This window comes from Protopterus annectens, chromosome 3.part1 (assembly GCF_019279795.1).
Source record: "Protopterus annectens isolate FY-2018-M chromosome 3.part1, PAN1.0, whole genome shotgun sequence".
Taxonomy (NCBI): domain Eukaryota; kingdom Metazoa; phylum Chordata; order Ceratodontiformes; family Protopteridae; genus Protopterus; species Protopterus annectens.
This window is the reverse complement of record NC_056732.1, coordinates 624,777,270-624,791,458: the sequence shown is the minus strand read 5'-3', so window position 1 is coordinate 624,791,458 and position 14,189 is coordinate 624,777,270. Positions and strand designations below refer to the sequence as shown.

At 39.1% G+C, this 14,189-nt stretch overlaps 1 long non-coding RNA gene and 1 other non-coding gene across 2 annotated transcripts in view; one reads left to right on the top strand and one right to left on the bottom strand.

Annotated features, from left to right (window-relative positions):
* Positions 1-14,189, bottom strand: part of LOC122798225 — a 1,314,900-nt gene that overhangs the window by 958,845 nt on the left and 341,866 nt on the right. The window lies entirely within an intron of this gene.
* TRNAF-GAA lies at positions 6,889-6,961 on the top strand. Its single transcript has one exon. It is a non-coding gene; the product is annotated as a tRNA-Phe (tRNA).

The window sequence follows — 14,189 nt, the reverse complement described above, 5'->3', positions numbered from 1 at the left end:
TAAAAGCTTCTATGAATAAATCTCCAGGTATATAGTCTCCAATATAAAGATGATAAAAGTGTTTTTTATTAAATTTAATAACTGTTTCTTATTATTGTTAGATAAAGGTTCACCATTAATCTTTATGGAGTAATTCCAAAAAGCTTGGTAAAAAGTAATCAAGTCTTCTTGTAGGATTTGATATACAGGTGATGTGCTTAATTTATGTTCAATGTTCATCGGACTACACCATATGAATAGTTGTATCAATCTTGGTATAATACCAATTTCCAGATTTATTGACACACTCACTTTATTTTCAACAAACTGTCTTAAAGATTGAATACAGAGCCAATTATCTTGACAGACATTATATCTGGCTAAGAGAAAGTTCATTGGTTGGATGTTCTTATTGTCTATAAACTGGTCCTAAAACGTTAGATTATTCTCTTTAATTGATTATATTTTTGAAAATATAAATTATTTGGTTTATACCATGTGAGAAGTGGCTAAATTTCTTATTATATAAGCAATATTCACAGAGTATCCAAAATATTTTGTTAATTCCAAAGGTTTCCTTAAGCTGGGTTTCTGAGTTCTCAGAGGAAGTTATATGTATTTCATTTAGTTGTTTCCAGCTAGAGGTGTATATGGATGAAATCCATTATATTATTATGTTAATAATAACAGACTTGGAATATAATTCTATGTTGGGAAAGCCAATCCCATTACTGTCCCAGGCTCTAGCATGCCATTTATAGGCTATTCTTGGTTTCTTTGGGAACTATAGAAAAGTTAGTAATAGGGAATCTATTTGTTTAAAGAATTTCTTAGGTGGAGGTAAAATCAATGACTGTATGTAAAATAAAATCTTCGGCAAAATAATAATTTTTATTAATGTAAGTCTGTCTTCCAAGGTGAAAAAAATTTGTTCCACTTTTTAGACAAGTCACTGATTACAGCTACCAGTTTAGCGAAGTTAAATTTAATAGTCTCATTCCATTTATTCGTAATACTTATTCCTACATAATCTATCTTATCGTTTTCCCAGTTGAATTTATTGTATTTTTGCAAATTGATGTTTATTTTCTTATTGATTAAAAGTGTTTTGGTTTTATTTTGATTAAAATTGAGTCCTGAGATTTTTCCAAATAGAGCTATGGCATTCATGATATGTTGTAAAGAGCCTTCTATGTCACTGGATGTTAATAGAATATCATCAGCAAAAAGCTGAACTTTTGGACAGTATCCCTCATTAACTTGAAATCCTTTGATATTTGGATTATTTTTAATAAATGAAGCAAAAGGTTCCACAGATAAAGTGAAAAATAATGGGGATAGAGTGCAACCTTGTCTAGTTCCCTTATGAATTTTTACTGGGGATGATAGACATGAACCAGTCTTAACAAATGCTTTAGAATCACTATAAATATTTAATATCAGTTTAGTGAAATCTGAAGTAAAGTTAAATTCTTTAAAGATTTTTTGTAAGTATGACCAACTAAGGGAAATGAACACATTATCCATATCCAGACTAATAATAGTTAATTGTTTCTTGGTTTTGTTTGCAATGTCTATTAGAGATAGTAGCTTAATAATATTGTCGTGCACTTTTCTATGTAAGATAAAGCCAGTTTGATCAAAGTGTATTAGATCGGGTAATATATTCTTTAGTCTTCTGATCGGAATAGACATGAACATTTTATAATCAATATTTAGCAATGATATGGGTCTATAGCATGCACATAGTTGGGGGTCCTTACCTTGTTTCAGAATGGGGGAAATTACTGAGTACTTCCACAAGGGAGGGAAAATTAAGTCTTGTTTAACCATGGAGAATGTGTTTAATAATAACTACTGTGTGCTCTGGAAGAATTTTATATATTTCTGGGATTATCCCATCTAACCCTGGGGCTTTATTAACCTTCAGATTTTTAACTTGTTCTTTCACTTCTGCTAAGGTTATTTGTTTATTTAGGGTACTCTTTTGTTGTTTTGATAGTTTAGTCTTCATATTTTCTTGTAGAAATGTATCTATTACATTGTCTGAATCTAGTGGTGATTGTACGTCATTGATTGACCAATAATGATTTCTAAAGGCTTCTAATATACCTCCTAAATCAGTTGTTCTTTTTACTGTGTTATTATTCTTGTATTTAATTTCATTAATTTGATTTTGTTTATTAATTTGTTTGGATCTGATAGCTAGTTTATGTAAATGTCTGGGGTTTTCTGAATAGGACTGTAGTTTAATCTTTTCTAAGCTTATAGCAACCGTATGATTCAATATTTCTAAATATTTGTGGTTTAGCTTAGAAATTTCAGTAAGTAATGCTTTATCATTTGATTTTAAATTTAGTTTCAACTTCTCTATTTTGGCTTGTAAATCAGAAAGTTCCTTGTCCCATTCCTTTCTCATTTGAAAAGGCCTAAGATAAGGTTTATGGATGTGGTGAGAGAGGACATGCAGGCGGTTGGTGTGAAAGAGCAAGATGCAGAGGACAGGAAGAAATGGAAACAGAGGATCCGCTGTGGCGACCCCTAACGGGAACAGCCAAAAGAAGATGATGATATATATATAGATATATATATATATATATATATATATATATCTATATATATATATATATATATATATATATATATATATATATATATATATATACACATATATATATATATATGTGTGTGTGTGTGTGTGTAAAATATATAAAAATATATATGAAATGCATAAAACATGAACAATTACTAACACACTCATGACATGAGTAATACAAGTCGCAAGTAAATACATATTGACATATCACTGTAACATGTGGTGTGGCTGGAAGCAAATAAATGAAAATGGATACCAACAGAATGAACGGCAAAAGCAAGGATGTCCAACTGCCTATCTAAAAAATAAAATGGGGGAGTAGGTGCAATCATCAAAAAAAATAAATAAATAAGTATCAGGAACAAGAAAATACAACTATTCATCCAAAAAAATGGCATAATAACAATATTAACTCCACAGGTACAATAACTATCAAGCTATGACTTTCATTAACTTAAAGTGAAGATCTATCAATGCCTATTATAAAAACACTAAAGCAAGTGCACAAAACTAAACAAACCTAATACAAAAACATAACAATAACTCACTCCACTAGTTAATGAAATAGAAGGAAAACCAACAAAAATGAAAAAGATATATATTTTTAACTTTTCCTTAAGATTGGCTCATTGCAAACCTGTATGCACCAGACAGAAGTAGTTACTACTAATTTTATTCTTTTTGCAACCTTGACTGACCGTCTGGGGGCAGACATCCTGATGAGAGTTTGTTTTCTTCTAAAGATGTGAGTCCATTGTTTCTGAGATTATAGTGCCTATAGCTGGGCTGTCATATAAGACTTCCATTCACTTAGAATGGAAAAAGAGGAAAGAGCAGCTAAGTTTGACAGGCCTCAGTAAAAGTATAATTAACTGTCACACAGTGCCTTTTACAAATGTGTTTCCTTACAATGTCTTACACATTCTGTGAAAAAATCTTCCAGAACTGCCCGCTCATTGCTGAAATGACAGTGTTTATTTAGACATTCAACTTTGATCTGTTTCAGTTCATTCTCAAATTACTACTCCCATCATACCTCTCAAGTGTACCTCATTATGATATGAGGCATTTTGGGGTTTCTTAAGTTAAAATCTTCTCTTCCTCTCAAAGTCCTCAAGTTCACATTGAAAGACTACTACTCCCATATTCCCACCCTCAGCTAGAAGAGTTTCACATTTCCTTCCCTGAAAGGTTCAGCTAATTTGAATGACAATACAGTGAGCCAGGTGTGCCTCTGAAACTGTTCCCTCATCTCTCCTTACTGCTTGAGCATCCAAGTCCTCCGGATTATGCGGAACACTCCACATTTAATGACAAGTGAAGCCAGTGTTCCGCTGTTCCACATTGAACAGCTGTGACTCTGGTACATGCATTCTGATTGGTTTGTGTACTGCAATTACTGCCAATTGGGATCGCAGTATACAAACCAATCCATAGCTGTGCTGCCCTTCCACATTACACAGCTCTGGCTGTGCTCTACAGTTTTTGACTGGCTCGTACACCGCATTTACAGCCAATCGCGAATGCAGTGTACGAGCCAATCAAGTAACATGTTTCAGGACAGGAGCCAATGACAGCTCCCCAATACAGGTCAATCACATTCTGCTGTGGATTGAAGATGTCAGGGCTGGGACTCGGAAGCCAGGAGAGGAGTCCGTAAGCTGAAGGGACTTCAGGGGCCTTGCTTTGGTGGATCAAGATCAGTCAGATGGATTACTAGAAGGCTGAGGTTTGTGTTGCTGCCTGCTGGACAACCGGGGCTGATCAGATCATCATTTTGGATTAAATTTAGTGTGTGTGGAGACTGAGTCTGTGGATTATAGGCAGAGGTAAGTGCTTTATAAATGTAGCTGCAGTGTTACCTCTGCAAGAATTTCTATCCTTGTGAACCTGTATGCTAGCAACTTTCTATGTTTATAAGAGCAATATTTAGTTTCTCTAGTTTTGTGCTGCTTGTCCCTAGTATGTTTGTTGTATGCCAACACAGATACTGTTATTCTAGCAATATTTCCAAGTTTATCAGAGCAATATTTCTGTTTATAAGAGCAATATTTAAAGTGTCTCTATTTTTGTGTTCTGCTTGTCCCCCTAGTATGTCTCAAAGTAATTGCCATACCTTGAGAAACTCTATGCCAACACAGATCCTGTTATTCAAACAACTTTCTAAGTTTACAACAATATTCAGTGCCTCTAGTTTTGTGCTGCTTGTTCCTAGTATGTCTGTTGTATGCCAACATAGATCCTGTTCTACCAATATTTCCAAGTTTATAAGAGCAATATTTAAAGTGTTTCTATTTCTGTGCTGCTTGTCCCCTATTACATTGCACTTTGTCCACATTTCTTGCACTAAGAGGTTGAGAGGTATGTCAGGATGGATGTCAGAAGTGAGTTATTTATAGTAATGAGATGCTTTAAATTAGACAGGATGCTGTTTAACTTGGTCTAACTAAAACCATTTGTGTGACTTTTAATGTCTGTTTAGAAAATGTATTAAATGTGAATTTTATTTTTGTAAAGTGCTGTTTCATTTACTTATGGTGTGGATATGGTATTGCAGATTATAAAACAAAGGTTTTGGATCTGAGAAGGGTCTTATTGAATTTTACAGATATTCTACCATGCTCCATGGCAATGGCATGTTTCACACAGTGCGAAAATAGGGTGTTCCACATTTTGACCATTTGTTACACATTGTTAAGGTCTGTGTTCCACATTGGCCTCTTAAGAGGTTGAGACCTATGCTTACTGCTATCATCTGAATAGCACTTTCACAGTAACTCATTGTAAAAATATGCTTTTACCAATCCTTAATGTAAAGGTTTTTAAGTATTCCTCTGAACATGCCAGTAACATACACAGATAATTAATCTGGGCCACTGACAGATTCAGCTATGACTGCAAATTCATACTCTAACCAAAATGAATATTCATATTTGCCTTGCACAGAATTGCAGTCCTCTGCATTTTTACCCATTAGGCATGCCACTGATGTGTCCTTCTGTTTGCAGTTACTACTGCCGTTGTGTGCACATATTCATTGCTGGTATGATGTTTTTGAAACAACTTGGTATATTCTTTACTTCATACTATACACTGCCTACTCTCACTGTTCCATACAGTGTGCATACTGTTCTTACTTTCTCTCAAAATTGTTTTCTTTTGCAGGTTGCCACAACATGCTTTTCTACAGAAATTAACACTTTTCTCCAGGAAGCTATATAAACCAGACTACCTCTAACAGTATGGTTTACACAACAGTCATTTTTTCTGTAATTGTGACTGTTATCATATGAATTTAGTTCTTACAGCTGGGATCAAGCATGAGAGGCCTTTTATCCCAGGAACATCAACAGAGCAAATGAGATGTCAAAAGTGTAACACCAACTAATATCTATAACAGGACTGGGTAAATTTGGCTTCATTATAAAAGGGTGCAAAGGGCAAACTTTGGGTTTTAAATACCTGAGCTGAAACAAAGTGCAGGCAAGCCAGCAAATGTACAAACAGCGCATGGCAACAACACTATATAAATACAAAGATTGTAAGAGACTCTTTAAATTTAGATAAGACACCTTTCAGCTACCTTAGCATCTACAAGTGCATAACTTGTGAAGCCAGATGATAACAATGAGTCTGGATTTCAGTACAGGAAGGGGCAAACTGAGCTAACAGGTATCATGCTGAGGAGATGAATTCATTATGTAGACATCACAACTCCTCAGTTTAACTTCAAATAACTGATCAACAGCAGATGAAGACGAAGGTCTGATACTTATGCTTGGGAACCCTAAGTCAAAGATGACAGCTTACCATCTACAGATGAGGTAGGAGAAATATCACTGACAAAACCAATTGTTAAACTTAAGATACACATTAATATGCACATGGTGTTTGTGTCACAAAGCATGGCCAGGTAACCAGAATGTAGCTCACACCAAATTTACATCCATATCTGAGCAATCTTTATTCCACCAGCCAACAAATCTTAGCCACGTTAAGCAGAGCGAGACATGAGGCATTATCAGAATCTTGCTACATGAGGAGGTCTTGCGTTGTAACATAATGGAATTAATAGAGATTACATGTGATATCAGTACCATGATCTAACATCAGACTAGCGATTACTCCTTTCATTACATGTATACCAATCAGCCAGTTCAGAATGGAAACAAGGGGATAAGAGATTGCATTATGAAAGAGTCTTCAACTTGGGGACTATCAAAAGTGGTTAAGGCAAAGGTCATTAACTGGGCTCCAGTCATTTTTTTTTCTTTTTTTTTTTTTTGGAAACATTCATGGCTGAAAACCTATGAGCCAAAATAGCTCAGTTGGGAGAGCATTAGACTGAAGATCTAAAGGTCCCTGGTTCAATCCTGGATTTTAGCATGGAAACCTTTCCCAGAATGATACCACAATATAAGGACAAAATGATTGACTTCAACAATTGGCTAAGCTTCTGGTGTCATTCAAAGGGGGATCCAGTATCTGTCTGTCTGGGACGACATGATTGACATACCACAATGCTTTGCCAGAGATAGCCTGCACCTGTTGCCCCTGGGATTCAGATTACTGGCTAATGCTCTTGCCACCACTACAGTGCCCTTTTTTAGGCAAAGTTCAAAGGACAAAACCACCACCGTAACAGGTACAAGCATGCAAATTCTGAAGGTAATGCTACTCAATGCTAGAAGTCTAAACCTCAAAATGCACTCTCTCGAGGCACTCCTAAAAATACAGAACATCGATATCTGTGCAGTAACTGAGACCCGGTTCAAGGCTCCAGAGAGCACCACTGCAATACCAGGCTACAACTCTTACCATACTTTTCGGCCACCACCTAACTAGGACTGAAAAACTAAAGGTGGAGGAGTGTCCATATTCACCAAGGATATTCACACCACCAGACTAGTTGCCCAACACAATGCGTCTGAAATTCTCCAGGTGCAACTAACACTAGGTAAGACTGCAATCCAAATTGTAGCTTGCTACAGATCCCCCACCATGCCCCAAGATTCTCACAATACCTTTCTAAACATACTGGAAAATATTAAGATACAACCAAACACCCTAATACTGGGTGATTTCAACTACCCTACCATAAACTGGGAAAACTACTCATGTACCAACACCTTTGCCCAACGGTTCTTGGAATTCATAAATTCCAATGCCCTGGATCAACTAATCCATAGTCTCACCAGGGGCTTCAGTATCCTAGACCTGGTCATTACCAACATAGGAAATCGATGCTCCACACCTATGGTCACCCCCTCATTGGTCAGGTCTGACCATAAGCTAATCACCCTTAACATCCACATCCCACCCCCACCCCCCAGTAACAAAACCTCCATAAAAAACTTCTCCAAAGCCAACTTCATGCTACTCAAGTCAAAAGTGACAAACTTCATGACACCCATGCAGACGGGAACTGAAATTTCGACTGCTGAATCCTGCACTAAGGCACTGTACGAGCACATCCAATCATGCATGAATCATGCCATCCCAAATAGAACCAAGATACTCTCCTCCAAAAAAAGGAAGCCAATCTGGTGGTCCCCTGCCATAAACAAACTTTACAACAAAAGGAAGAAACTGTTGCAGAAAAGAGGAAAATTCCAGGATGCAAAAAACTCCCTTACCAGCCTCAGTAAGAAGCTGAAATCCCTCATAAAACCCTCCAAAGCTAGTTACGAAAATAAAATTGCCAAAGATTCCAAAGACAACCACAAGGCATTCTATAACTATGTCAAGAATCTAAATGGCAATGCTCAGATCTGCTCTGAGCTACAACAGAATGGCATTAAATATACTGATCCCAAGGATATTGCCAATATCCTGGCAGATCAATTCAGTGCCAACTTCACCCCCCCTCTCACCCTCTAAACAGCACATCTCAATACCAGAAGATTGCCAAATTCTGGTAATAATGGCCACACAGGTAAAAAACGCACTCTCTAAAGCTAAGAATACAGCATCCATGGGACCAGATGACATCCCAGGCTGTGTACTATATGAACTACAAAATGAATTGGCACCTCACCTAAGTGTCATGTTTAATCATACCCTTACCTCAGACTTCGTGCCCACTGAGTGGTGCACAGCTACAGTTATCCCACTCCACAAGGGGGGATCCACCTTGGATCCCGGGAACTACCGCCCCATCAGTCTGACAAGCCTGATCTGCAAGGCCATGGAATGTATTATCATGGAACTTATAAACAAAGACATTGGCAATCTTCAAATGCTGCCCCCCCCACCCCCGCAGTTTGGGTTTGTGAAGGGCCGATCTTGTCTCGTGAACCTGATTGACTTCTTCGAATCAGTCTCCAGGGCCATGGATGAGGGTAAGGAGGTCCACACAGCCTATCTGGACCTCGACAAGGCCTTTGACACCATCCCCCACTCTGGAATCATGGATAGACTTACTAAGCTGGTTATTAATTCCTATGTCACTCAATGGGTTGCCAACTGGCTTACTGACAGAACCCACACTCTAAAAGTAGCGGACTCCAAATCCAGCTCCAGACAAGTGACAAGTGGAGTACCTCAGGATTCAGTCCTGGGACCGCTCTTGTTTGGCATCTACTTCTCTGAAGTACAGGCCAACACTAAGGGACTCTGGCTAACAAAGATCACAGATGACTGCAAACTGGAAGCCATTACTGAATCCCCAAATTATATGGATACTCTACAAAAGGGCCTTATAGAAACAGATGCTTGGTGCCAGAGCCATGGGCTCAAGCTCAGTACCAAGAAATGTATAGTTATCCCCAACCTGTGAATTACCACATAGGTCGCAGTACACTAAACACCAAAAGTGTGATAAGAGACTTAGGGACACAGGTGGACAGTGGTCTCACCTTCGATAACCACATCGCCACAACAGTTAGGAAATCCTTCTATCTGGCACACCTCATCACTAAGGGCTTTTCATCCAGAAAAAAAAGAGGTCATTGTCCCACTGTACTCATCCCTCATTAGACCCATTATAGAATACAATGCCCCATTTGTTATGCACCTCTCAAGACATCTGCAACTGGAAAGGCCGCATGAAATACCTCACTAAAAGAATCACAGACCTAAAGCAGATGCCCTACACTGACCGCCTTAAAAAAAGTCCAGCTATACTCTGTCGCATATCATCTACTCAGAGGTGATCTCTGCTTAACATACAATGCCATGTCAAACCCAGAGCTGTTGGACATGCTACACTTAAAGAAATCCCAATCCCTCAGAGGCACACACTTCAGGGATCTAAACCTTGTCATCACAATAAACAAAATGTGCTGGAGGGATAGGTTCATGACCCAGAGACTCCCCAGACTCTGGAATAGGACTGCCCATACATGTCAAGTAGAGTGCCTCTTTGGCCCTCTTCAAAAGGAACCTTGAAGATTGGATGGGAGAAAGGAAATTCACCCTGGGGATCACATCAGTCGCCCTGTTAGACAGGGGCCCACGGAAGTAAACAGTGTGGGAAGAAATAGCCAGGGAATTGTTATGGCTAGGCTTGCATAGGCCCTAGGGCTGATAGCCTAGTACCATCCTATGAACCTCTTGCCCACTGGGAGAAATTAACTCTTTCTGTTACCAGCTCTCACAACAACAAGTGATGTAGGACAGTAGGGAACACAGGGGTTTGGTCCTGCTTAGTGAACGTATACCCTGTAAAGGAGGGATCACTTTCCCATGTAGTCCGTCTCAGAACCCATCTGTCTGAAACAACAAGTTTCCAGAGAGACATAAATGGAGAATCAGACTTTCTGGGGGAGACAATAGAATGCCAGGTAGGGTAGTCACACAAGGGCCATTACACCTCCTTTTCTGTCCTTGGCTTAGCGGGGATTCCTGCATTATTTTCATAAACTGCTCTGCCAACATGTCTGTTTATTAGATGGCTTGTTTTCTTTTATTTCTTGATGCAGTTGGACAATGTAGCAAAATAACTGACAGAAAATGTTGAACGGGAGGGTTAAAGCAAATCAGATAGATTCCCTGTACATCGACTTAACCCTCTTACATAACTCATAACTTTTGCAGCAGTGGGACCACAATCTCCATCCAAACATCAGATTCTAAGCGCAATTTTAACTCCTCTGCAAGGTTTTGAAAATGAAGCCAGGCAAGCATTTTCAATAGAAAAAACTAGACTGGGCATAAATCCCTATGTCACAAGATGGGTGGCCAACTGGCTCACTGACAGAACCCACACAGTGAAAGTAGATGACTCCAAATCCAACTTCAGACCACTACAAGTGGAGTACCACAGGGGTTAGTCCTGGGTCCTCTCCTGTTTGGCATCTACTTCTCAGAAGTCCAGGCTAATACAACAGGTCAAATGAAGTTCACAGATGACTGCAAACTAGGTGCCGTAATAGAATTGCCTAATGATGTGGACATTCTGCAAAGGGACCTCACTGAGACTGATGCTTGGTGTCAAAGTCATGGCTTCAAGCTCAATGCCAAGAAGTGCATTGTCATCCCCTTTGGGAAAAACACTGCACCCATGAACTACCACATAGGCAGTAGCCTACCAAACACTGAAAGTGTGATAAGAGACCTTGGGAAACAGGTGGATAGTAGTCTCTCCTTTGATAATCACATCACCACAGTAGTCAGAAAATCCTTCTATGTGGCACATCTCATCACAAAGGGGTTCACATCCAGAAAAAAAGACATGCATCTGGAGCATTTCTCTCTAGGCCTCCGCTGAAAACAGGCTCTGTGGAACCTAGTCGGACATTCCCGGTCAACAAATGTTAAATAAATAAAAATAAAAATAAAAAAATAAAATAAAATTAGGTCATTGTTCCTCTCCACTCATTCCTCATCAGACCCATTATAGAGTACAACACCTCATTTGGCATGTACCTCGCAAGACATCTACAACTAGAAAGGCCACAGAAATACCTCACTAAGAGGATTACTGGCCTCAAACAGATGCCATATGCAGATTGTCTCAAAAAACTCCAGGTCTACATCTGTCACTTATCGCCTACTCAGAAGTGACCTCTGCCTAACATACAAAGCCATGTCAAACCCAGATCTGTTGGACATGCTGTACTTAAAGAAACCCCAATCCCTCTGAGCCACATGCTCTAGGGACCTTGCCACCACAAAAAAACAGAACATGCTGGAAGGATAGATTCCTGTCCCAGAGACTTCCCATGTTCTGGAACAGACTACCCATTCATGTCAAGCAAAGCTCATTAGCTGTCTCTAAGAAAAATCTCAACAATTAGACAGGAAATAGGAAATGGTGGTGAAAGCCAGGGAATTTTTTTGGCTAGGCTTATATAGGCCCCAGAGCCAACAGATCCGGGTGGAACCAAGCTGCAGGTGATTCAGCAATGCCCACCTCACAGTTGTTGCAACAATCCTGCTGCACTGACACTGGATGATCCATAAACAGGGTTGGTGCCACTCCATCTCAGCTCCATTGATTACCATTACACCATCCAACACGCACACACACACACACACACACACACACACACACACACACACACAAAATGTACAAGTGAACCATGTTACTTTATCCACCTTTCCATAAAACAACAATGGTACAGCTACAGGGACCACAGCTGCTAATGCTACCTGCTCATGGTATATAGAATTTGTTGCAGCAAGCTCAATGCACTGACACCAGAAGCTCCATCAACAGGGCACTTGTCAGTCCAGCTTTGCTCCATTGTTCACAGTTATGTCATAAACTTATTCACAGACATAGACACAGAAACAGACACACAAAGACAGACACAGACAGAGTCACATACAGACTCACACACATGCACACACGCACACATTAACACATCATCTGGTGTCCTTTATACCTGGAAGTACCACTCCTGCTTCATAAGGCAAACTTCACTCACACCACAATGTCCACCACCACTGCATGAAGTAGGTGTGAGCACAGCTTGGATTGGCAGTTACCTATTATATCACCCACTCAGAACACACACAGACACACACAGAACCAGTGCTCTTCACCATACTCCCCACATATTACAGTGATAGCGATGGTGAAGCTACCTTTCTGACCTCATCTCAGGATTTCCAACATTCATTGCAGGAAGCCCACTGCACTTGAAACCTTACACTCTCCCACCAGGGCAGGTGTCAGCCCAGCTCTGCACTAGTGTTCTCTAATATACCATCCAAAGACAACACACATACATACACACACAGGCACATACATACACACCCCCACCCCCACACACAATTCCTTTGAAGGTAACCTTGTTGTTGAATTACTATACTCCCTGCAATTTTAATACCTGAGATTCAAAGTACCTGCATCACAACTTTACTGAAGCTGGGCTACCACAACTTGCAATACCATGCAGTTGTCAATTCATCTTTCTTGTCATGTTCTCCACTACACCATTCACTAACACATATTGCAGCCCAGTATACTTGCGTTCATAAATACTCACCTTTGGCACCATGCTCATTACCCAGATAAAATCCCTGCTCTCCTAAATACAATTCAGCCTTATTCCAACAATCGTTTACTTCGATCAACAACTAAATCTCTATTACAAGTTACCAAATCCACCAATAGTGCTGGGGACTCTCCATATTCAAGCTATGTCACCAAAATCTGGAATGCACTGCCCCAGTCCATTAGAACCACCAGCAACTTATCACAATTCAAAAACCTTCTCAAACACCATTTATCAAACTCCTGGCTTTGCTTATGTGACACATCAGGATAATAAAATATAGCTCTTGTACCCCCTCCTTCCTCTAAGTAACTATCTTACATTTCCCTCTTAAATCTTTATCTTTCTTCTGCCTATCTGTCTTTAATCACTAAATAACTACTACATTTATAAATTCCCTCTTCTTCATTTATTCATTTTGTCTATCACTTCCCTCCTCCCATCTATCCACCTTGCATCTTTTTACTAAACCAAACAACTTTAATTCTAAACTATTTGTCTGTTAAAGTATTGTAATTTGATAGCCTTCACAAATGTATATGTATAAATACATGTATAAGTAGGTGTAATCCACGGATAGCTATAAGCGCCTCTAATCTCCTCCATAAAGTACCAGCAAACCTTTAACCAGACCATACTTTACTCAAGTTGCCTGAATGATGTGATTTCTGTCAATGTTTTTCATTTACAGTATATGTTTTTGATCATTGTATATAGAGTGCTCACTTTATGAAATGGTGTAATTAGGGTTGCCACCTTTTCAAATGCCCAAAGTGGGACATTTTTGGTACAAACATCAGATTTTGCAGGGCAAAACATATCCACGGCCAGTACAAATGACAGAACTTCACTTTTTTTCCTAAATAAAAACTTATTCTTGTAGCATTTTAGTTGCTTATTCTGATTCTTATAACATTTAGGTGTTTCAGATACAGAATAACTGTTTTATGCAACTATCACATAAAATACAGGAAATATTTTTTCCTAAAATCTCAGGACATTTGGGATTTTTTTCAATTTTTTTGCAGGACACAACTGCCCAAAGAGGGACTGTCCCTCGCAAAGTGGGACAGGTGATAAGCCTAGGTGTAATTTGTGTTCTCGTTACTATGTACCTTCCAAGGGAGCCTGCAGGATTTTTTGCAGGGGGGGTGCAAACCCAGAGCCCC